We start from the raw sequence: 24408 nt of genomic DNA on the forward strand, positions 1-24408 counted from the left end.
CTTACCCTTGGCAAAGTCCTCCATCTTTATACTCAGGGAGGGCTCGTTGGGCCCAGAGTGCTCTGGAAGGTGCTTGTGTGGTGTGAACCCCGGACCTCTGGTATACCTAAACAATTGGTAGTAGAGGATGGTTCACTACGTCCTTTCGGCATAGAGCAGCCTCTTTCGTCGCATCGCTTGGAGGACTGTGAGGCGCCCAACAGAGCGCAAGACCAAACAGGAGTGTACCCTGGGCAGAGGCTGTGAGGAGCCATCTTGGGAAATATCCTGCCCATGGTCTGTGAGGAGCCCAGCAGACGAGAAGGGCAGTGTGGCAGTTTTGGGGGAGAGCCAGGGGCCGAGCAGCATCAGTGGATCACAGAGTGTAAGTATTGACTCAGCCACACAGCAATTGAGAGGGTGGAGGGGGGGGGTAAAGACTGTTGGGTGGTGATGAGTATTGTTGAGTATCATTGAAGTATTGTCAAGAATAGTAGATGAAAGGAGCTGAGGTAGAGGTCGTTTGTACGTGGTATGGGAACATTCGATCTTGAGGTAAAAGGTTCAGGCAGTTAGCTTAGACTATTGACTTAAGGGTGCATAAAGGTATGCAAATATTGGATTTCCTGTGGATTGGGCATTTTAGCTCGGGTCATGGATGATGGTATCCCTGCGTACAGGGCTCAGCAAATGACGCTAGCTTGAATTGCAGAAGGTGGTCTTCTGGTTAATGCTTGCAGAGGCGTTTTATCTACAAGGCGACGCTATAGGTACAGATTGAGCACGTGAAATATTGGTATCCCCCCGTTAGGAGGCAGGACGACGGCCGTGGGAATATGTTGGTTGGGTTTTTGAAAAGATCTGTGTAATGGGACAAAATAATTGTGAGCTTGGTTAGTGATTTCTATCATTCCCTTACTTAAGAGGTGACATCACCAGGGAGGTCTGCGTATAGGACTTGGAGAGCACAAGGAGATGCAGAATTTGGTGTTGGTGCGCGGAAGGCACATGCACAAGATTGGTGGGTGTGCCTGAAGAGGCAGAGACTTGCAGAAGGCGGTGCGCAGCGCACACCTGAGAAGTTGGTTGAGCCAGACAGGCTCTTGATGGTATGAAAAGAGCTGGTATGTCTGAGTAGCAGAAGTGTTGTAAACCTCAACTTGATGTCAAGTAAGCGGTAAAAAGCAATTATTGTGGTTGAAGTGAGGGAGAGACGCCCCACGAGAGCCTATGTAAGGCCCTTACGCGATCGAAGGACAAGATTTGTAAATATAGCACTGAATGGACGAAAAGCACAGAAGGTAAACGGACTAAGCCATAGCCAAATCCGGGAGCTTCTCCAAATACGTGCAGCAACTGTTACACACACAAGAGGTTTATAGAAAAGGGGGGGGGGGGAATTGAGCAATCTTATGGTGATATTTGAGCTCTGGAAAATGTTTCAGGACAACTGCACGGATGTGGCTAGGCATCAATGGATGCTGAGGCAACAGGAGACCCCAGACGAAAAAGCCCTCTACCCCTGCTTCCCCACCTCCTCCTGAACATGGGAACGAAGGGGCTGCAGCAGGAGCCAAGGGATTATCCCCTATACGTGAATTGAAAGCAGCAGAGAGGTACACAAATCCAACGTTCCCACCTCTACCATACACCAAGGAGGAGGGGCAGAATGAGGGGGGGGGGTCGCAGGAGGTGGAAAAGGGGTGCACAGCAAGACCAGACAAGCACTATGGAGTGGCTGGAGAATAAAGCATCGAATAAGTGGGTGCGAGGACAAAAACTCCTGAAATTCGACGGGAAGACAGCAGGAGAAACAGGAGGGGCGAGTAAGGAAGTAGCTGGATGCAAGGAGAATAGTAAGCACGAGAGTGGGCAGAGATAATAGAAGAGATGGAGAGGCAAGAAAACAGGAAAAGTAGGAACGCGAGAGAGTGTGAAGAGAAAAGCAAAAGGCAGAAGAGAAAGAGCAGGAGCATGGAGATGTGAGGAGAAAGAGGGAGCTCGAGGAGATGGAGAGGAAAAGGGAGGAAGATTAGAAGGAAAAGCGGGTTTTCGTGAAGAGGGAAAGGAGGAAGTGGGAAAGAGCCGCTCGTAAGGAGCACGCAGTGAGGGACGTGAGTGGGATTGGCATATTTTGACAATTACGAAAGAAGAGACGAGCAAGCACAGCAAGAGTGCAGCTGAAAAAGTGATGGTGCAGCTATGCTGCTAGACAAAATCAACACAGGGCCCTCAGTGGGGGGGGGGGGTGGGGAATTGCAAGAACTTGATTGACCTAGAAGGGGAACCACAAGGAGCAAAGGTACTGAGGAGACAGCTTCCATGAGGATTTCGGCAGTGACTTGGGAGATATCGAGTCAGAAGATGGAGTGGTAGGGAGCGACGAGGGAGTATAGCGACCCGTTTGTCGATCGATAGGGAACCACACCGATCAGAGCTCCACTTGGGGAGCAGACAAAGATAGGGGGGGGGGGTCGTGGGGACACAAGAGACCACGACGGTCCAGGGCGACATCGTGCAGCATAGATAACATAACCACGTATGCGCAGAGGCTTAGAGACCTTCCAGCACGAAGGAAGGGAGAAGTGGCAAGGGCAGTCACCGCCACCAAAGACACCGGGAGATTGGATGGGGAGGTTGGGCTGACAGTTCCTCTTACTGGAAAAGGGGGAGAGGGGTTAACCTCAATACATACCATGGAAACATATCGACATGGAAAATGGAGGTGTAGGCTACCTTTGTTGACTGTGGGTGTGGGGAAATGGATATACAAAATGGAGAGAAGGACAGTAGGACAAAGGTTACAAGTGGGGGGACATAAAAGGTTTACTAGTGGCGACCCTCCGAGGCTGCCGACGATTTATGGAAAAGCGAGGGGGAGGCAGGAGTAACAACCCAGAACATGGCGCACAATGGTTCACAGTTTGCTAACTGCTGAGCGGCCATATGACAAGCTCTACAGGCGCAGATCCCAGACACGTCATATATTAGTGTGATTATAGCACGCAGAATAAGGGAAGATGAAGACCCCCTACAAAATGTTCAGACTATTCAAGAGTTATGGCGTCTTGAAACGCGAGAACAGTGGGACAAAACAGTGGCATTATTCCATCATGTATAATGCCAGGGGTTACCAGAGCAGGTGCAACGGCAACTAAAGATGTTGGTGGGGATGGAAGCAAAACTGTGGTCAGTAATACAACTTACAATAGTATTCGTTTAGGTTTCCTATGCGCATTAGGATCAGTTATATTTGAATTGTTAAATACTAGAGGCTAGATGCAATCTCATTGTACGTCTGATTTTTATTTTGTTTTATTCATAGTTACATAAAACCTTTATCTCAACATCAATGTTTGTATTGTAATACTGTACAATGGTGCCAATGTTTGTATTGTAATGCTGTACAGTGGTGCCAAAATTCTCCAGCTGGAAGCACGTGCAAGCGTTTAAGCCCCTCTGGCTTTTTCCAAGTCACAGGTGATACAAATCAGTCAACAATTATTGTGAAACAATACATTTGTCCTAGCATATTTGATTCATTTTGTAGTCATGTTACAGGCATATTAATCCTCTTATTTAACAGTTTCATAGTGCTGAATGGACGAGTTTCCAGTGTTGCTTTCTGATAGAATAGGTAATAATGTGAGGATTACATTTTGCGATTGATGCATAAGCAGATTTGCTTGCTTCTTTGTTCAGTATTAGTGGGGTTCAGTATAGCCCAGGATGAGCACTCTTTGTTGGGTCCTTGTTGGGATATTCCTTATTGCTGGTTACATAAAATGCCATAGGAATATAAGGAATAACCCAACAAGGACCCAAAAGTGACACCAGAAAGAGGAGAGGCAATACGCAGTACAGCAAAGCCCTCAAACATAAGACAAATGCAACAGTTTCTAGGACTATGTAATTATTGCAGAGTATTTGACTACAGTACTTACACAAGGCCCTTATTAAGTGCACTGAAGGAAGCACAAAGAGAGGAGGGTACATTACAATGAACAAAAAGAATGGCTGGGGCATTTGACAAGCTGAAAGAAGCAATATACACAGCTCCAGTGTTAGGGATCCCAGACTATCAAAGTTAATTCTTCTTATTCGCGCACTCCAACGGAGTGGTTTTCACTGCAGTATTGACACAGAAGAAAAGCACGGGGCACAAACTTACAGTGGGAAGTTAGATCCAGTAATGGGAGGACACTGCACATGCGAATAGGCATTGGCTGCTGCTACATTCATAGTAGACAAATCAGTGAGCATTACCATGGGATGCAGCACCACTCTTTATGTGGAGCATGCTCTTTTCACAATACTGAAAAGGCCCAAAAGTACTATGACAACACAGAGAGCTTCAGGGTACGAGGGGTTACTGTCAAACTCAGCTCTCAAGATAGGGAGAGGCTGACTTTCCTCGCCGAACCCGTAAAGGAGGGCGACTATGTGCACAACTGCACAGCCAACATAGAAGAATTCAGCGACACCCCTAAGGTACAGGAGAATGCACTTGAGGGGGGGGGAGATGTGCTTTATATTGACGAGTCGTGAACGATTGACCAAACACCTGGGGAAAGACATACTGGGACAGCAGTAGTGAGATTAAGAGGACGGGCGAGGTGGCGACAAGCACACGTCTACCTTCACATTTATCAGCACAAGCAGCAGAATTTAGCTTTAATATTGGTACTAGAGCACTGCAAAGGCAAGGAAGTGACAGTGTATTCAGATTCAGCGTATGTGACATCCACAGTGCATTCTAGGCTGTTACGTTGGTTGGCGAGGGGCTTCAGACGTGCTGATGGGTCACTGGTGCAGCATGCATTACTAGTGGGCAGACTGATAGAGTAACCACTGTGCACGGCAGTGGCGAAGTGCCAAGCACATACAAGAGGGGGGTCAGCGGGGGGGGGGGGGTAGACCCCATCTCTAGTGGAAAAGAGGCAGCAGATGCGGAAGCAAAACACGCCGCCTATTTGGGGGAAATTTTAGAAATGGATGCTTCATCCCCAGCGCACAATTATCCATGAACAATGATACTAAAGGAAGGATATAACACATTACCAGTGACACAGATTATGGAATTGCAGGGAGCTGCATCCAGGGAAGAAAAGGAGTTGTGGATAAAGAGGGGATGTACAGTGTCTCCGACAGACGCCTTGTGGCGGCAAAATAACACAGGAAAAGTGGTAGTGCAATTCTCATTATTTCACACTGCAATGACACAATTACACCTTTATACCCATATAAGGAAGGAGGTGCTTGCTGCTCATATGGGAGAAGATTGGTTCTGTCCTAACTTGGCAGAATTCATGACTAATTGTCTGGTTTGTAAACACAGCAGGTCATACACGAAGTGTAGTGAGAGGAGCCATACACCGCGCAATGGGTTCCGTGCCAGCACCTGCACATCAACTATGTTGTCATACTCAAAGTATGCCAGGGCTACCGCTACATGATAGTTGTTGTGTGCCAAATTTCCCGATGGATGTAGGCCGGTCCTTGTTCCCATCCTGATGCCCTTAGAAATCTTCCCACAATGGGGCATGTGTGAGGTGCTGCGGCCCGACAATGGTCCTCACTTCGCCAATGAGATGTTCCAACACATCACAACCTTGTTGGGAATACAACACAAATTCTCTTGTGTCTATCACCTGCAAGCAAATGGGATGTGCGAGCGCCTCAACAGGATGCTCAAACAAGGCATCGACAAAATTACAAAGACGCTTAATAAAGGTTTGCTGAACTGTCTCCCATTAGCATTATTCGCACTGCGCAATAAACCAGGGTCCGACCATCATTTAACCCCACATTAGGTGGTGACAGGACGGTGCATGAGACTTCCCCTGGCTCCTCACGCCAGGGCTCTGAAAGATGCAGAAAAAACGGCTGCTGTTTTGCGTCAAGAAATGTACGAGTCACTGCTTCCTTGATGACTAGTGCCCCTTTTATTTCTCGTCAACTGCAGGGACAACGGGAGAAGGCTGAAACAAGAGAAGAGAACAACGTCCCAGAAGCAAATGAGGAACTTTTGAAGCAACCACAGTTGTATCCTGGCCAGTGCTCCAGATAAGATTTTGATGTGGATGTGGGAGTATTTTACTCCCCATTTTTAAACTTTGGGAGTAAATCTGATTTTAAGAGAGTAAAAATGACTTTTCTCTTTTGCAAGTGAGTAAAATGTATGTGACATACAGCAGACGTGTGCAGAAACTGTATGGAAATCATTACTATGCGGCAGCTTTCTGCATCGTGACAGAATACACCTTTCATTATTTCTATTAGGTCTGGCCATTTGATCTCTCCTGTATATATTTCAATGTTGAAAACACAAAAACCTTGTCAATTACCTAGTAAAGCAAACATGAATTGCATTGTGCGTTTTGAGGTTCGATAGCAGAATTGTCTTTTTTGATGTTTAATGAAAGTCCTCATTTGCTGGAGCTATTACTACATAATGGTATGCCAATGTTATGATCCAACAGTGCAGGGAGGCAAGGACTACATGCTAAATTCTATACCCAATGTCATGGTCAAATGTTTATTTGTATAGCGCTTTTGGCAAAGCACTGTACATAGAACATATTTATCACAATTATAATCAAACCGAAGTCGGTACGCCTTTATCGACCTCGAAAGGATGAAAGGCTGAGTTGGCCTTGCCAGGATTCGAACCTGCAACCTACAGATCAGGTACAGATCGCAGCAGTGAGTGCTCAACCGGCTGAGCTATCTTACTGGCTAACATCCTTCAGAGGTCAGTTAACCAAGTATCGACGGAGGTATAATAATCACAGTGCCTAGATGTTGGACGAACCATGTATGAAGCGCTACATAAAGTTAAATGCCTATCTGGATTACCACAGGGAGAAGTTTTGCTGAATTTCTATTTCAATTACAAATGTAACTTATTTGTTTTTGAACAGCGCTTGCACTTCCTGGGGGGTCAGGTTTTGGATGTTTTAACTGTAGTCTTGAAGATTTGAGAGGCTAGAACACCTGCGATTGTCATTACACCAATCACTCACCCTTGAGCAAACACTCTGCTGCCACGGACCATTTATAGTAATGTACCCCATTGACTGCAAGGTTGAATGGATGTAAACTAGACTGTGCATTGTCATACTTTTACACACTTAGAATGTAAAAGTGTAAAAATGATCTGTCTCTGCATGATTATGCAGACAGCACCGGAACGCTGAAATGTACAATTGTGAAATACTGGTTTGCTTTCACTGGAAAAGAAGCATAATTTGTTACTAAAAGTTGATTCTCAATTGAAACTTAGTTTTCCATCTTATTAATTATGCAATCCTAAAATGCTAGGAAAATAAATATGCACAGTGCGGTTTTCTCCATGAGCAGTAACACAGCAGATGCTGAACGGAAATAAACCATTCCTTTAATCACTGTGTGCAGTTTCTTTTTTTGAAAGGCTTCAGAGAAATACATTCTGTTTCAGAGGCTTTTATCCATGGCATGGCTTGCAATTAACAGCCATGTAGATAAAAATCAAAAGAAGCGTTCTGGTTTGTGTCAAGTAACCTGACCTTTGCACTGCCCCTGCTCTAAACTGGTGTTTAAATATACACAGGAAAATAATAAAAGCAGTTGTATTTCCAAGATTTTCATGCGTAAAAAGGCCTCGTACGCACCTTATCTGGAGGCCTGATCCGGGCGATCAGGCTTTACTGAGGGACTTTACTAGAAGGTGGTTTAAGCCGCGTTTTACAGGACCTTAACACAGTGGAGAAGGTCACTTATCGAGAAGTAAAATTAGAAGGGAAGAAGACTTGGAACATCAAGCCCTGCAAAGCGGTGGCCTCTCCTAGCACCAACAACGAAAGGTCCAACGATCCACAAGCAGAAGAATAAAGCAATTGCCTCGAAACATCACAACCAAGCAGAGGCCTACCTAGGATTACTTGCTCCAGAGCAAGAGAGATAGGGCAAATACTTCCTACACATCCAGAGTGAGGGCACACTGTCTGTTTTTATTTTTCTTTCCGCACACCAACATCCTTCATCGTGAAATTGCGACTTATTACTGCATTGTTATTATTGCATTGTCCCATGCTTCCCCTTGATCCTCATCCAGAAACCTTCCAAAGCCAATTTGTTAAAAGATCCAACAGCGCAAGAAGGCGTCATCCTAATGCGTTTTTCCGTGTATTTATAGCTTATCTGGCCAAAGTATACCCACACCTAATAGGAAACCTGTCTGTGCTTGCAGTACTTTGTGATCCTAGAATACGCACAGTTTGCGAGCAACTATTCCTTCTTGCAATGACCCAACGCCAAGTGCGCGGTGCGTGATTTAATAAAACACTAATCCAATAACGCCTTTTTTTTTGCACAATTCAGGCAGGCAACAAACAACTTCAAGACTACACAGGAAGTCAAAGACGTGTAAGTGAGGGGGCATTATTGAAGGAATGCTTATTGTGTCCTGTGTTTTCGGTATTTTTGCCCTCATCTTTTGGCAAATGTCATATGTTGCAAGTGATACAGCCATTACCTCTACTAACATATCCCCAACTATAGCAGGTGGAATGACCATGTCAGGTGAAACGGTAAGCACTGCAAGCATAGTAAGGAGAGATAGACACAGTGCTGATGCAGACATGGAAGGGGTGGATCTCTATCTCACTGATACTGCTAGAGTTAGTTTCTAACAACATGTGGGACAAGCACATGACTAAAGTAGGTAAACAAACCACAGTGGATAGCTGCTAGGTCTGCTCACTAATCCCCTATGCCACGAGTGCCTCCAGAACATTTGTAACAACTAAAATACCAGCAGCCAGAGCACAATGCTTTATGTACCTGTCCATGTTTACAAACCGAGGAAGATTCCAAGGGAGAACAGCAACATTGTGATGGATGTCCAAGGCAACATTCCCCTATGATGATAGCTATATAAATACTCGACATGGACAATTCTTGGAAACTAGACCAGGCTATACAATACATTACAGATGGCCCACAGAAAGGACAAAGGCAATAACACTGAAAGAATTGCTATGTCCCAAGAAGGGACCCAAAGAAATAGGAGAACCAGAATGCTGGGAACGACCACAGATGCTTGTGTATGGCCAAGCGTACACAGCTGAAGGAGGGAGTGTTAGGCAGCAAAGTACACATGCTACAAGTTCCAGTAAACACAGTACAAGCAGAAAATGATAAATGCCTGAAAGAATGGGCTGCAAGTGCGAAGTTACTGACCTGGGTGGACAATGAAGCTGGACCAATGCCCAGAATACCACTGAAGAAAGCAGCACTGGGTTTCCAGAAAGATGGTGCAGTAAAGGTTGGGGAAAACAAAGGAGTACAAGTAAACAAAAGAGCAGCCAAGCATGAAGGTTGGAATGGCAGCATTAATTGATCATTATTAGTCGTGCGGATCTAAGCCGTATGAGAAGCTGCCACCCAACTGTGGAGGAATAGGTTTGCTGGTACACATCAATACGCCAGCACTAGTAGTACCACACAAGGACATCAAAACAGAAGACTTCCCTAAAATGGAAAATACGAAAAGAAAGAAGGTCAGTAGAAGTGAGTAGAGTGAAAAGAGAAAACTACTCATCAGCATCGGAAGCATCCCTGGATGACGTACCACCCAAACGTCGATTGTTCAGCAGGACAGAGATGGTCTTTGTGTCAGTAGTTCCAGCTGTACAGACATACGCAAATGCAAAATAGCTCCAGATTACGAGATGGCATCTGCTGCAGACAAACTCAATTGTAAATGGCTTAAATGCAATAAAAGAAGAGCTCCGAGCAGCAAGGTTGATGGCCCCCCAGAACAGAAATCTTTTAGACCTTCTCAAAACAATGGAAGGAGGAGTTTGCGCCAAGATCAGTTCTTCTTGCTGTACATTCAGGCCCGCAAAGAATGAAGCAAATGGTAGATTAATAGAAGAAGTGACCAGGTTGTCGAAAAAGCACGCCAAAATGGAGGAGGAAGGAAAAAGGTACAAGGAAAGATCAAAGCTGGCTGTCGTATATATTTTCATGGATGCCAACACGGATGGAAGACAAACTAAAAGTATTACTAGGAGCAATAATATTGGTACAAATAGCAGTTTATGTGATAAAGATCTGCAGCACGCAATGCCGCAAAACTACAGAGAAGACAATAGGGATGACGGTAATAGTAGAAATAAAAATACAATCAGTGGAAAAGATAAGTAGAAGAAATAAATAAAATAAGGGCACAGATAAAGGAGTGCCAATTGTTTACGACCAAGATGATAACATTCGATGATCCCATGGACAACAAGAGATACTGGGTAAAATGGGTATGGTGCAACCCAGAAGGAGCAGTTACATGACATGGAGTTTCGATGACCATGCAAATTACTATGGAAATCTTGGAGGAATAACAAAGATATGGCAGTGACTAGGTTTGGGAGAGTGGTCAAAATGTCGACCAGGGGAGGGGCTAAAGAGAGGGTCCCTGGAATGCCCCTCTTGACCCCCCCATAAGCATGAAAGCCCAAAGATCCAGAAATGCAAGATGCCAGTCACTGTTTGGACAGCCCCCAGGAGGGCCAGTGATCTACATATGCAAACATATATTCTCTCAGACAACGATTCAAACCTTATCCAGCTGACGTCTTCCTGGATACACGTGCCACAACACTAGTCATGACTGCAGGTGCCTCACTGGACCTGATCGACTAATTATAAATATTCAGCTGTGCTGAGGTCATTAGATTACACCACGACATAGTAACGTTAGCCATGAAGCAAACTTACATCCCTGCACAAAGGGACACAGACATACACAAAGAGCATGCTTACACAGTTCTGTAGATAGAGGACACAGAAACGCAAGAAAAGCAAGAGATGCAGAGTAAGCTTGCAGCCACTTTGTGTGACTAACCATAGGGAACTACAGGGTCGTATAAGGATCCTGAAATGACCAACTACCACTAACCCATAAGGAAAATAATACAATATAGACATCATAGCATAACTGTAGTAGAATTACATGAAGCTACAGGCCTCAGAATATGGGACGAGGGAAAACAGATTTAGCAGCACACTGTCCAAGGCTGGTGCTCTCAGCAAAGGTCAAAGATGAGCAGAACATTCCTGGCCCGAGAAAAGGAGCCACCTGCAAAATAACAGAATAATCACTTATCGCAGACAGAAAAGCTCAATTTTGCTGTCTTCACCCATGTGATCCTGCCGAGCCGAACAATGGCATTTACCCGAGGTGGGAAGAAGAGCAGTACCGATACATGTGTTTTACAACATTGCAACCTGCAGGCCATCGCTAAAGCAAAATGGTTATACCAGTAGCAACAATGGGGACACAGTCTCTCTCATCACATCGAGAAGGTACACAGAGCGCCAGGAAAAGAGGTGGGTCCCTGGTATGGGAAGACCTGCTGCAACCTATCAGGGAACACAAATCCAGGAGTGGATGACAAGGGTCAAATGGTAATCCTGCACCCTGCAGGCCCAGGCAAAAACACCTGAAATGTGCGGACCAGTCAGCTAACCTCTATAGGTGCCGTCTATAGGCAATACCACCCCAACCACCCAATTGTGTGAGCATATAGGTTTTTGGGAGAAGAGCCCTAACTTGTGACGCCAGCAAGGATGGTTGGAGTAAGAGTCAATGAGGGTTAGGAAGAATTCCCTTTTACACTCCATCAAGAGTGGACTTGAGAGAGTTCAGGGCAGAGGTAGAGTTTCAGGTCCTCATGCAAGTGGGTACTCCTACATTTGCGCAGCAGCCGACGCATGTCTGTGCAGAGAGCATATGAATGGGGTGAAATACAGCCGAGGATGCCGAGTCTTAGGGGTGAAAGTAAGCAGTGGGAAGTGAGAGGAGAATGAGTCATAGTAGGGATTGAAAGCTGGAGAAGGCAGTGTTGGTGGAAGAGGCATCGGGTATAAACGAGGACAGAGAACTGTAAGTCAGAGATGATGGAGGTGGGGAGAATGGCAGAAGGTTTAAATTTCCTTTTAGTAATAGGTGAAGCAAGTGGTGGGGAAATGTCAGACGGTGGAAAGGCGATGTGGTGGACACAATTGAGTGTTTTTATATGCATTGTGGGACAGTAGTATTAGTGGCTGAGAGAGAGGTGGAGATGAACAAGAGATCCAAATAATTACCCCCTGTGTGGGGAGGTATTTTATGGATTGAATGGAAAGTGTGGACACTACGAAAAGACTGAAGTTCAGATTTCAATGTCACCTGGCCTAGTAAGATATTTGTCTCCATCTTCCCTTTGCTCCCCCTCCGTTGCCTCGTCGCGCCTTGAAACACTTGTGTATAGGCGAGTTATAAATGCCATATCATATCATTTCTGAGAAGTGGTTGGAGAGGGATGTCACCTAAGAGAATGAGGGGATATTTAGTGGAAAGACAATCAAGGAGTTGTCCAAGATTATCAAAGAATGGTCCAGTGGGACAAGGAGGGCGATCGATGGAGATGATGTGGACCGAATAAGGCAGAGCAATAGTAGAGATGGTGAAATGAAAAGAGGTAGGAGAGGATGTGGCATTGGAGATTTGAGAGGCATTGAGGCGGGAAGAGAGTAGGTGTCCAACACATCCACCTCTGCCAGTCAGTTGAGGAGAGGGAAAGAAGGTAGTCGTCTAGGGCTGCCGAAGTAGCAGTGTCCGATGGAGAAATGCAGGTTTAAGGGATAGCAATGTGGTATAGGGGAGGAACGCCAGAGAAAAAGAAGTCAATGATAAAATAAGTTTTGTTGCATACAGACTAAGTGTTCCAGATTGCAACGTTCAGTTGATGAGGTAAGGAAGAGCATAGATGTGGAGTCTCAGAGGACGAGAGGGGAGGTGGATAGGTGCTAGAAGAGCTATGGTTAGCTTGTCGGAAGGAGGTGGAAGAGCTGGAGTAGTGAGAGTTTCGAATTGTAAACTTTATAATAGGAAAGGAGGAAGTTGTAGCGTGATTGGAAAAAGCATAGGGAGAGCCGAGTAGGAGGAGCAAGAGTGAATGCATTATAGGTGTGCAGCAGTGTGAATGGAGTACAGTAATTAGGACGCTAGAAGTACTCAGAAGTTCAGGTGTATGCAAATAGTTGTTTTAGTGGAGTGTTGGAGTTCGATTTTAATGTTGTTTGTGCGCTGTATGCAAGGCATTGTTGTGGCAAACAGTGAATACAGAATGAAAGAGAGATGGATGTAGTAGCAACCCATAGCTCTGTCTTCCCTTAACAGCAGGCACAGAATTAAATAGAGATGGATATAGTAGCAACCTTTAGCTCCGTCTTCACTTTGCTCTGGAGACACTAGGGCGAATGGACGCCCAAAGCACAGTTAGGGATGTAACGGTATAAAAGGTATACAGTTAAAGATACCGTGAACCACTTAATTGAACAATAATAACCGTCACATTGTTTATACCGTTATACCATTTATACCGTTAAGTGTGCTTTTCAATCTGATTTGGAAAGGCTGCAGTAAGCACTGTTGGATGTGCCGTCTGCCAAGTAGTTTCAGTTGGAGCAGTTTTTAATGCCATTCCATAAACCACACGTGCCTTGACATAAAATCAATATTTTAGCAATAGGAAGAATAAATACAGTGCCAAGAAGGAAAAGGGTTTACTTTGGGATGGCGGCATTGGGGTTTATATATTTATAATGGATAATGTTTGCTAAACATATGACAATGGGGGATTTCCCTGGTTCCATCATTGAATTTACATATAATAAGTCACGCTGCTAAATTCACTCAGCTCTGTGGGTATTCCCTGCTGCCAAAACAAAGGGTAACATGTCCGTGATTACTGAACAAAGGCTGTAACGGGGAGAGAGAGAGAGAGAGAGAGAGAGAGAGAGAGAGAGAGAGAGAGAGAGAGAGAGAGAGAGAGAGAGAGAGTGTGTGGTGTGTGTATGCGCACAAGCGTATACTACCATCAGCCTCCATTGATCTGTGGCATGCAGGTTATCAAGATGGCAACATGTTCATCTTCACCAGTAGCCAGTGGGGGAGCTAAAGGGCTAAATGACCACTTAAGAAAAGCTATTCAGTTTGCTTTGCCAGTCGCAGAAGCCCCCCCCCCCCCCTCTCCACACGTGTGTTTGGTGGAAGCAAGGCATTTCAGTGGAAAGTACGTTGAAAAGCCCAATTCTGGCCCTGGGTTCCTGATTTTGTTTGTGATGATAAATCTGACAATTTATGACCTTTTAGAAAATATTTGTTAAGATTAGTTAACTCCACCTGCTATACCGCGATAACCATGATATACCATCATTTGGCTAGAAGGTTATCATACCGTCATAAAACTAATACCGTGACACCCCTAAGCACAGTGTGTATATACACCAAGTAACCTCTAAGTAACTCGGTCAGAGGTCATGGGGGCAGTCTCTAGATCGATCCTGGATGCTTCTTTTAGGTCTCCTGACCTCTGCAGGCAGCTGAAAAGAGGGCTTCTTGTGGTGTTGGGGTGTCATGCCTGCTAGTTTTTGGTCTGCACACTTGGCTGATTTCTGTTCGGCAAGAAAAAAACAGTGTTGCCGGTTCACAAGCAGAATGATTTCCTTCTGCATGTAGAACAGCTGCCAGACCGTTTTATTAAGCCAGGGCAGCAACGTGTCGTTCAGGGATGTAGGTGATTTCCTCAACTCTCCAGGTCACATGACACGATACACAGCGCCTCACGCAGTGCAGCGTAAGGTTAATCTATTTAAGCACTCCTACGACTGGAATCGGATGCTTCTGATTGACCTGTGTATTCTGACGCTTGTTACTTCAAAGTCCCGGTTACTACCGACTTCTGGATTACCCACTTAAGACTCGGTTTTCATGGATTGATTGTGGCTCCACCTATCCTGTTTGTTTGCTGTTCTCTCCGACGGCTCCGGTTTGTGTAACACAGCTCAGTTTACTGTGCGCCTTTTCCGTGCAACAAGCCAAGCCACGAGTTCCATTTAAGGATCCCAGGTAACTCCTTTTTCTGGTTTTCGTCATAGCCCCGCATTCCAATTAAGGGGTTCTTTGAACTCTACTTGCAATTTCATAGCCTCACCTGCTGTTACAGGGCTGTTGTGATTTTCCACACGAATCTCTGCCTTAATATCCAATTTAAAGGCATTTTGTGTGGTGCTTTGTTTGCTGCATGGATTCATAGACTTAGCTGCATCATAAACCCAACCCGAGGATTCCAGCAAGAACCTCCTTCCTCTCTGCACAGATAACCACAGATAACCATTTCCTACATTTGGTTCAAACCCGGTGCTGCACCTCGCCATTGGATTTCCACTGACATTTAGCAGTGCACTGGACTATTGGGACGCTATGCGGTTTACACATGCACCAAGCCGGATCTAGTGCGACCCTAGTGCCATTCGGGTTACAATTCCCTACTAACAATCCCTTCCCAATTATCACATTGTTTTCCAGCCTGCTCAGCATATCCCGATATACTCTTGGACTTCTAAAATGTTTACATGGTAAAAGAAGAATGAGGTCCTACGTTAGCATCAAGGAAGACCTGGCTCAATTTCCATACAGGTTAGTGTAGTACTACAGGGACAGCTTTGCCATCATAACTAGGATAGTTACTAAAGTGTCCTCATTTATTTCTCAGCCTGATGTGTTCCCGATTTGGTGGCTTTCCTCGCCCTTTCAATTGATTGACTTTTTGATAGCAGCTAGTGAGGTGCATCATTGGGAAGGTCTTCTATGTGCAGATTGAGGTTCTGGTGAACAATTGAGCCACAAGTCCTTCGTCAAGAGCTCACAGGTATCTCCATCCTCCGGAGATAGTTTCTCCTTGGCTCTGATAAGTCACCTCCGGTTCTTTTTTACTGTAAGGTGTGTGGTTGATTGTACCAGAATCAGAAACCTCCAATATGGAAGTCACAGAATCCTTAGCTCAGTTAATGCATTTGGTCACAGACCTATGGAACAACAGGACGTCAGCACATAATACAATGCGTCACTGCATAAATATGCTGCAAGATGCAGTTCACACTTCTTCCCAGAGTGATACTCTTTCAGGGGCTGCCTCCTCTAGTTCCAGGTTCCCCGTTCCCCGACAGGATCCGGGACCCGTGCTCATGTCCACTCAGTTTCCTTTAGCGCCACCTCAACAGTTTAATGGCGATCCCAAAGCATGTAGAACATTTGTGAATCAATGCAGGCTTCATTTCCTCTGTCGACCTGCATTGTTTCCGGATTCCACAACTAAAGCAGCTTTTGTCCTTTCATATCTTTGGGGGGGGGGGGGGAGATTTGGGGGAACAGCAGCTGCATGGGCCAACCCATTACTTGAGACCAACAGCTACCTCCTTTATGATTGTGAGGCTCTCCTTACGGCCATGAGCAAAGTCTTTGACATGAGGTACAAAACACAAGCAACGGATTTAGAGTTCCTCAGTCTACAACAAGGCAACCTTTCTCTCGTGTCTTACTTGGCCCGTTTCAACCAACTGGCAGCCAAAACCGATTGGCCAGAAGATAAGAAAGCCACTGCATTTTACAAAGGGCTGTCTGAGGATTTAAAAAAAAGATACTCTTGCGACTGTGCCAGTTGTCCCTATGGATTTTGCAGAACTCTTCGATTTGATCCTGCAGATAGATGCTCGCAGGTCAAAGAGAAAAGGGGAAAAGAAAAAGTACCACCAGGTTCAATCTGTGTCGCGTGCAGACAACTCTGTACCTACACTGCCCTCCTCCAGTCTGAACCCATGCAGATCGGGGTGGTCTGGGGTCGTCTGACCACCGCAGAGAGAGAGAATCGCAGAAAGAACAATTGTACTGTGGTTCATCTGATCACCGCCAGAGCACCTGTCCAAAAAAGCCATCAAGGAAGCCAGGAAACACCAAGGCCCAGCAATAGAAGGGATCCCTTTGCCGGGTTTGAGTTTGGGCTGCTGCTTGTCCTCGCCGCAATCACCTTTTGTGCTTCCAGTTTACCTGGTCTTTGCCACTAGTAAGGTCCTGTCCAGTGCTGTGATTGATTTGGGAGCGACCAACAATTATATGGATGTCTAATACACCAAGGATGCTGGTATTCCAGAAGTCACTAAGGCAATACCAGAATCTGTGAATGTGGTTGATGGTTCTGCTTTATCCTCAGGAATGGAAACTGAACAGACCATACCCATCCAGAGGACTACAGAAGGACACTCTGAGGAAGTGGGATTTGATATTATCGCTGCACCTCAATTCAAGATCTTTCTCGGCCGGCTTGGTTGTCATTGCATCTGACGTGTACACCTAATCACATTGACCCCACCTCACCTCACGGTAACCTGTTAACATTGTCCTCTCAGCCGTCCTTACATGTTGTACTGTATTCATATAGTAACTACTGTCACCTTGTACCTGCCTAAGATTTTTGTAACGGTATTGTTATTTTATGCTTTGATCCTTCTTGTGTGAAAACCGCTCTGATTGTATGTAACCACTTTCTTCTTATTATGCGCCCAGATGCCCCAGTGTGCAATACAAATAAATACAAACCCGTCATTGATTGCAGTTGGCGTGCTGCCCAATTTCCTTCATCCTATTGCAAAGAGCATTGTTTTCAGTCACCTCAGGTATCAAGGGGTTCTCCATGCCTGGCCTTCATCGAGGTAGCCCTGTCTATCGGTTCTGTGTCCACTCAATCGGATAAGGTGCCTACAGAGTATACTTCTTTCTCCAATGCGTTCGACAAAGGCATGGCTGAGCAATTACCACCGCATAGGCCATACAATTGTCCCATTGAACTCCTTCCGGGTTCCAAGATCCCCGCTAGTCGAGTTCATTCCTTAAGTCAACAAGAAGACGGGGGTTCTAAAAAAAAAACAACATTGATAAGGCATTACAACTTGGGTTTATACGCCCATCACTGTCACCTGAGGCTTCGCCGTTGTTTTTCATTCCTAAAAAAAAGGAGGGGGACCCAAGACCCTGTACATATATTACAGGGCTCTTAATGCCATCACGGTTAAGAACCAGTACCCCCAGCCTTTAATATCTGTACTTCTGGACCAATTGGGGTCATCTGCGGTTTTCACTAAATTGGATTTACGGGGAAATTATAATCTTGTTCGAATCAGGGAAGGCGACGAATGGAAGACAGCCTTCAAGACGCAGTATGGGCTTTTTAAATATCTAGTAATGGCTTTTGGCTTATGCAACGCCCCTGCAACTTTCCAGTTCTTCATGAACGACATCTTCAGTGACATCTTGGACCAGTACGTAATCATTTACTTGGATGATATACTGATCTACTCTCCTTCATTTCAGGAACATGTGAAACATGTCAGTTTGTATTGCAGCGGGTACCTGAACATCACTTATACGTAAAGGCCGGAGAAGTGTGTGTTTAACACCACGAGTTATTAGCCGTAAAAGACATTTACTGAATGGCGTCATCACCTCCTGGGGGCCAAGAATCCCGTTACAGTGTTCTCCAATCATCGAAATTTACAGGCTTTTAAAACTATGAAATGCTTAACAGCCAGGCAGGTCCGGTGGCATGCATTCTTTACACAGTTTGAATTCCACATCACCTATCTTCCAGCTCGGCAATTCACCAAAGCTGACGCTCTTTCACGCCTAGACGAAAGAACAACACCACTGCATTCAGAGAAGCTCAGAGTACTTGTAGACAATGTGGTCTGTAGTTGTATCGCAAAACCACTGTTAAGGAAACTACAAGACTGGGTGGCCAATAAGCCAGTTGAACTGCAGGAACTTAACCTGGATGTGCATAATGGTATTCCGTTTGTCCAAGGAATGCTGTCCTTAACAACTGAGGAAATCCGTAATAGAGCTCTGAAGTGGGGCCATGATGTGGGGCCATGATGTGGGGCCATGATTCAGTGATTGCGGCCCATCCTGGCCAGAAGGCCCTTGACCTCCTACGTAGGTGGTGCTGGTGGCCAACAATGCATTGAGACGTGGTGGATTACGGAACATCTTGCGCAGTATGTGCTCGGCATAAGTCTACACCAAGTAAACCTGTGGTTTATTTTTTACGACCACTTCCTGTGCCCCACAATCCATGGTACATGGTGTCCATGGATTTCATCGTTGAGCTCCCTATGGTTCAGGGATACAACACCATCTGGGTAGTCGTTGATTACTTCACCAAAGTGCCTTTGTTTATCCGGTGCAATGGCATCACGACCGCCCCTGTACTTGCAAACCTGTTTTTCCGTCATGTTTACCGATTTTTCGGCTAACCATCCATCTTCATCACCGACAGGTGCTCCCTATTCACATCACATTTCTGGAGGGCACTTACTGTTGCGTTCCTAATTGATGACAGGTATTCCAGTTCATATAATTCTCAAACTGAGGGCCAAACTGAACATGCCAATGATACTCTGGAACAGTATCTATGTTGCCTGTGCCTTCAATACCTGTCTTCCTGGTTCTCTGTGCCATGCGCTATGCGCTGCTGAATTCGGTGACAATTCATTTCATTCATCCATTGGTACATCTCAATTTCTTGCATTGTATAGGCAGCATCCTAGATATGTTACTTTGTACATGGTGCTAACTCTGAACAGTCCGGCAGTCAGCCTGTTCTCGGGATCTGGTTACTGTACATGCTACTGTTCTCACGCATCTGAAAAAGCACAGATCCGTGGCAAGCGTTTTGCGGTCCTCTATAGGGCTCTGGCTCGTTTATAGGGCTGGCATGAGCGTGGCTTTCGGCAAAGAATCTGAAGATCTCTGGCAAGAAGTCTCTACTTATGTCATTACTAATCTTGTCAAACCGGTAGCGGTTCGGCAGAAACGTCCAGCCCACTGGCGGGTGCACCCGGTTTTTCATGTGTCGCTCCTGAAGCCTTGTCTTTCGACCACACGGTTGCCTGTCTGTCCTCTTTTGGTCACTGTCCGTGGTACGGATGAGTAACAGGTCAACGCGATTCTGGCTATGTGTTGGCGTGCCGGCGTGCCTTACTATCTGATTCTTGGAAGGGTTACGGTCCCAAGGACATGACTTGGGAGCATGTTACTAACATTCATGCTCCTTTGCTTTTACGTCGTTTCCATTCCTCGCTGGGGGGGGGTTGGGTGCGGGGGCCTTTGGGGGATGGGACTGTCATGCCTGCTAGCTTTCGGTCTGCACACTTGGCTGATTTCCGTTCAGCAAGAAAAAACAAAAAGTGTTGCTGGTTCACGAGCAGAACAATGTCATTCTGCCTGTAGAACAGCTGCCAGACTGTTTTATTTGCAGTGGAGATTGTTCACCAGGTTGCCTGGGCAACGGCATGGCGTTCAGGGACGCCGTTGATTTCCTCAATTCTCCAGGTCACGACATGATACACGGTGCCAAGCGCCAGTGTGGCGTAACATTCATCTATTTAAGCACTCCTACGACTGGAATAAGGTGCTTTTGATTGACCTGTGTATTCCTAAACTTACTTCAAAGTCCCGGTTACCACTGAATTCTGGATTACCCCTTTACGATTATTTTCATGGATTGATTCTAGCTCCACCCATCCTATTTGTTTGCTGCTCTCTCCGGCAGCTCTGGCTTGTGTAACACAGCTCCGTTTACCTTTGTGCGCCTTTTCCACGCAACAAGCCAAGCCGCATATTCCATTTAAGGATCCCAGGTAACTCCTTTTTCTGGTTTCCAGCTTAGCCCCACTTTCCAATTAAGGGGTTCTTTGAACACTGCCTTGCAATTTCATAGCCTCACCTGCTGTTACAGGCTGTTGTGATTTTCTGCCTTAATATCCAATTTAGAGGCATTACGTGTGGTGCTTTATTTGCTGCATGGATTCATAGACTTATTTGCATCATAAACCCAACCAGAGTATTTCACCAATAACCTACTTCCTCTCTGCACGGATAATTATTTCCTACATTTTGTTCCAACCCGGTGCTGCACCTCGCCATTGGATTTCCACTGACATTTAGCAGTGCACTGGACGCTATGCTGTTTACACGTGCACCAACCTGGATCTAGTGCAACCCTCATGCGGTTCGGGTTACAGTACCCTACTAACAATCCCTTCCCAATTATCAAGTTGTTTTCCAGCCTTCTCAGCATATCCTGATATACTCTTGGATTTCGAAAGTGTTACCATGGTAAAAGAAGAAGGAAGTCCTATGTTAGCATCAAGGAAGATCTGGCTCCACTTTCCATACAGGTTAGTGTAGTACTATAGGGACAGCTTTGCCATCATAACTAGAAAAGTTAAAGTGCCCTTATTTATTTCTCAGCCTGATCTGTTTGTTTTCCTCGCCCTTTCAAATGATCGACTTTTTCATATCAGCTAGTGAGGTGTATCATTGGGAAGGTCTTATATGTGCAGATTGAGGTTCTGGTGAACAATTGAGCCGCAAGTCCTTTGTCAAAAGCTCACAGGTATTTCCATCGTCCGGAATTGGTCTCTCCTTGGCTCTGGTAAGTCACCACCGGTTCTTTCCTACAGTAAGGTGGGTGACTGATTGTGACATGGGGTGAGCTCTGTGTTGCTCCCAGCCCTTTTGAAGCACCTGGAGGGGGAAAGACCTTCCAAAGATGGTGGTTTTGGGCTCGGAAGGTCACAGGGGCAGACCCTAGATTGATCCAGGATGCTTATTTTAGGTCTAACCTCTGCAAGCAGCCCGAGGCTCTGGAGGCTATCCACGCCCAGAAGTACAGGTATGTTACTTACTTTTGTGTATGTCGCTTGAGAAAGCCTGCTGTTTTATATAGTAATTTTAAAAACCAATAAAACATTGTTTTAAATGAAATAATCAAAATGTAGTCATAGGCGCCCATCTGCAAGAACGAGCACAGCCCATTGACCTGTTCTTCGGGAAGGTACCCACTCAAGAGTCCGCAGCCACACTTTAGCTCACTGTACCTTTCACAGAGGGGAAATAATTAGCATATCAGTCTTTGTCCCACCCAAATGGGCAGTTCAGCACCAAAATGCTATGGCAATTGCCTTATGGACAAGAGTATGTAGACCCCTTGCTCACTGTGCTCAGAGAGGCACAGGTCAACCTCTCTGATTAGGCCCAACAAGGCTGAAACGTATGTTGTTGCTGTTGGTACTCTTGGTCAGAAGGGAATTGCCATTGCATTTCAGTGCTGGACTGCCCATGCGGACGGGACAAAGACTGATATGCAAATGGATATTTCCCTTCTGTGAAAGGTACAGTGAGCTAAAGTGTGGCTGCCGACTCTCGAGTGGGTACCTTCCCAAAGAACAGGTCAATGAGCCGTGTTCGTTCTTGCAGATGGGCGCCTATGACTACATTCTGATTGCTTTAAATGAAGGCTAGTGCAGTGAGAAGGGCGTCATGTTTTGTATTTTTGATAATTATAAGGCAAGACAACATCATCTGCTGCATTACAAAATAGTAAGGGGGAAATATTTTAAGTTACAAACTAGCCCATTAGAAGAAGTTACTTGCTCCCCCCCTTAGTTCGCCATATGCACACAACCCACCACTTCTTACTCCCCAAGAACTAATGATCAATGTCTACTACACAGTTTCAGACCTATGCATTAACAAGGATAAATCAAAGTGGACAATGTTTGGGTTCCTTTAATGCAGTTACACAATCACTCACATATGCAAGCCTTTCTGGGTTGTCAGTACATACCCCACATAGAGAGGTAAAAAAAAAACTCACAGGGCGATTCCTGTGGACACTGTATGAAGTTTTAAAAAGTATCAACCTTACAAATGTGAGGGTCCCTAGGCTCTTAAGTGTCACAGATTTCTATGAAGAGGTAAAACCAGGTGTTATTCCTGTTTGTAACAATGATGTGCATTTCGTTAAAATGTTTAAGTCCCAAGTAAACGGAGCATGACCAACAAATGCGTACGTTATTGACAGCTGTGAGCGCAACGCGTTACTTGGTCGCACCGCGAGCACACCATCACACACGCACTACAGCACGTGGTGACAAAAAGGCCAGCGCCTCTTCGCACATGTAGAGCGCAAGAGAGAGGATGATCTGTTGTTAGAAGGTGAAATTTATGGCAGCATGTTCCAAGTTCCTGTGACCAGGCATGTATACAATACATCCTCGAGATCAGCACAGCTAGAGATAAGAAATAACGACAGCGACACACAACGTAGGCTAAAACAAGAGAATATTACCATCATCGGTCCGAACATAAAATACATTACGTAAATAAGTGTACGGTGCACGTAAAAAAAACTCCACGTGCGTGGGCATTTCCAATGCAATGACATGCAAACCAAACCGGGACTCTTCATCAGGCCCGGCTGAGGATGTGAACGTCCCATTTCAACATGATGGTTGGGCCCTCCCTCCCCACTTTGCTTAGAGTGTAAAGCAGTCTGACCCACCCAAGGGAAGAGGGGAGGGGGCATACATATTAATAGCGGCAATTATCACGACACGGCGAGACAACAGGGAACTTAAACAGTAAATACCCGGCTGAATAGCTATAATGCTTCTTTGCAAGCAAGTGGCTGACGTGCAGAACACACGTTTTGAAAGGCAACGAGGTGATAAAACTTTTGTTTGCCCCCAGTGTAAGTGGCGGCTGTACGGGCACCAGCAAACACAGCGTGTAAGGCGAGCGGTGCAAAGCGCACACTGTCAGCCTCAGAACATAATATATTAAGGAATAGATTGCCGTGTTATTAGGCTGCTGACTGGTAATATGGGGGAAGTTTCCGGGGCCCACCTGCGCTCGGGGCCCCATTCATTTGAAATGGTTGGGAAGGGGTTAACTAAGCGAGCCGGCCTTCTGCTGTATAGAGTTGTGCATGTGCAGGCAGCCCAGTGGAGAAGCGGCCCGTCCACTTTCGACTCAGAATGCGTGCGTGTCCCAGAGTCCTTAATCCAGTAGTTGTTGGCTCTTACCCTCGCAAAGTTGGCTTTTTTTGGGTCACTTGTCGATTTCTGCTGCTTTTTCGACGTCCGATGAATCAGCAGTAGTGTCTAGTTCCTATCCGAGAAACGGACCATAGCAATGCCCCGCCTACTCTTCTTCACGTGACTTTAGGCACGTTGTGATCCCTACCATGCGCGTAGCGTCAGACTCAGACGTCGGCCGGAGGCTCTGGCTGCCGGGCTGTAAACTAGCCGCAATGTTCGTGTTCTCAGGTGGCTGAGATTTAAAGTGTCATTTTTTTTCGTTCGAGATACCGGGAAAGTTCCGGTAGAAGCCAGAGGCCCTTGCAATACACCAGATGTTGATGCGATCAATTACATTTATTTTAAACATCCTTTTCGCCTATTCGCCGTGATATGTATGCAGGGCTAAGAAAAGTAACTGTGGCTGGGACAATGGATTGTTATGTTAAGTTAAAGGTACTTATACAGCGCACCGTCACCAACGGAATTGGTCACTAGGCGCTCTGGCGTATCTGTTAACATGAAGGAGGGTAGGGTTAGTCGCGAGGAGGGGAGCAGGAGAGTGGGAGAAGTGATGTGCTGTTGGCAGCTTCAGCTTGGTATACACTGAGTGCTGGGCTTTGGTGCTAGTATTGGATCGGGTGA

The 24408-nt window shown here is 45.7% G+C and overlaps 1 protein-coding gene across 1 annotated transcript in view; it reads right to left on the reverse strand.

The window, feature by feature from the left end:
- Positions 1 to 23998, reverse strand: part of PSMD14 (proteasome 26S subunit, non-ATPase 14) — a 1137097-nt gene extending 1113099 nt beyond the window's left edge. Inside the window, exon 1 of the mRNA XM_069616337.1 lies at positions 23770 to 23998. The gene's annotated coding sequence lies outside the window, so the exon portion shown is untranslated. The remainder of the gene's footprint in view (positions 1 to 23769) is intronic.
- Positions 23999 to 24408: the final 410 nt, after the last annotated feature.

Source organism: Ambystoma mexicanum, chromosome 9 (genome assembly GCF_040938575.1).
Source record: "Ambystoma mexicanum isolate Mex_15411 chromosome 9, UKY_AmexF1_1, whole genome shotgun sequence".
Classification (NCBI taxonomy): domain Eukaryota; kingdom Metazoa; phylum Chordata; class Amphibia; order Caudata; family Ambystomatidae; genus Ambystoma; species Ambystoma mexicanum.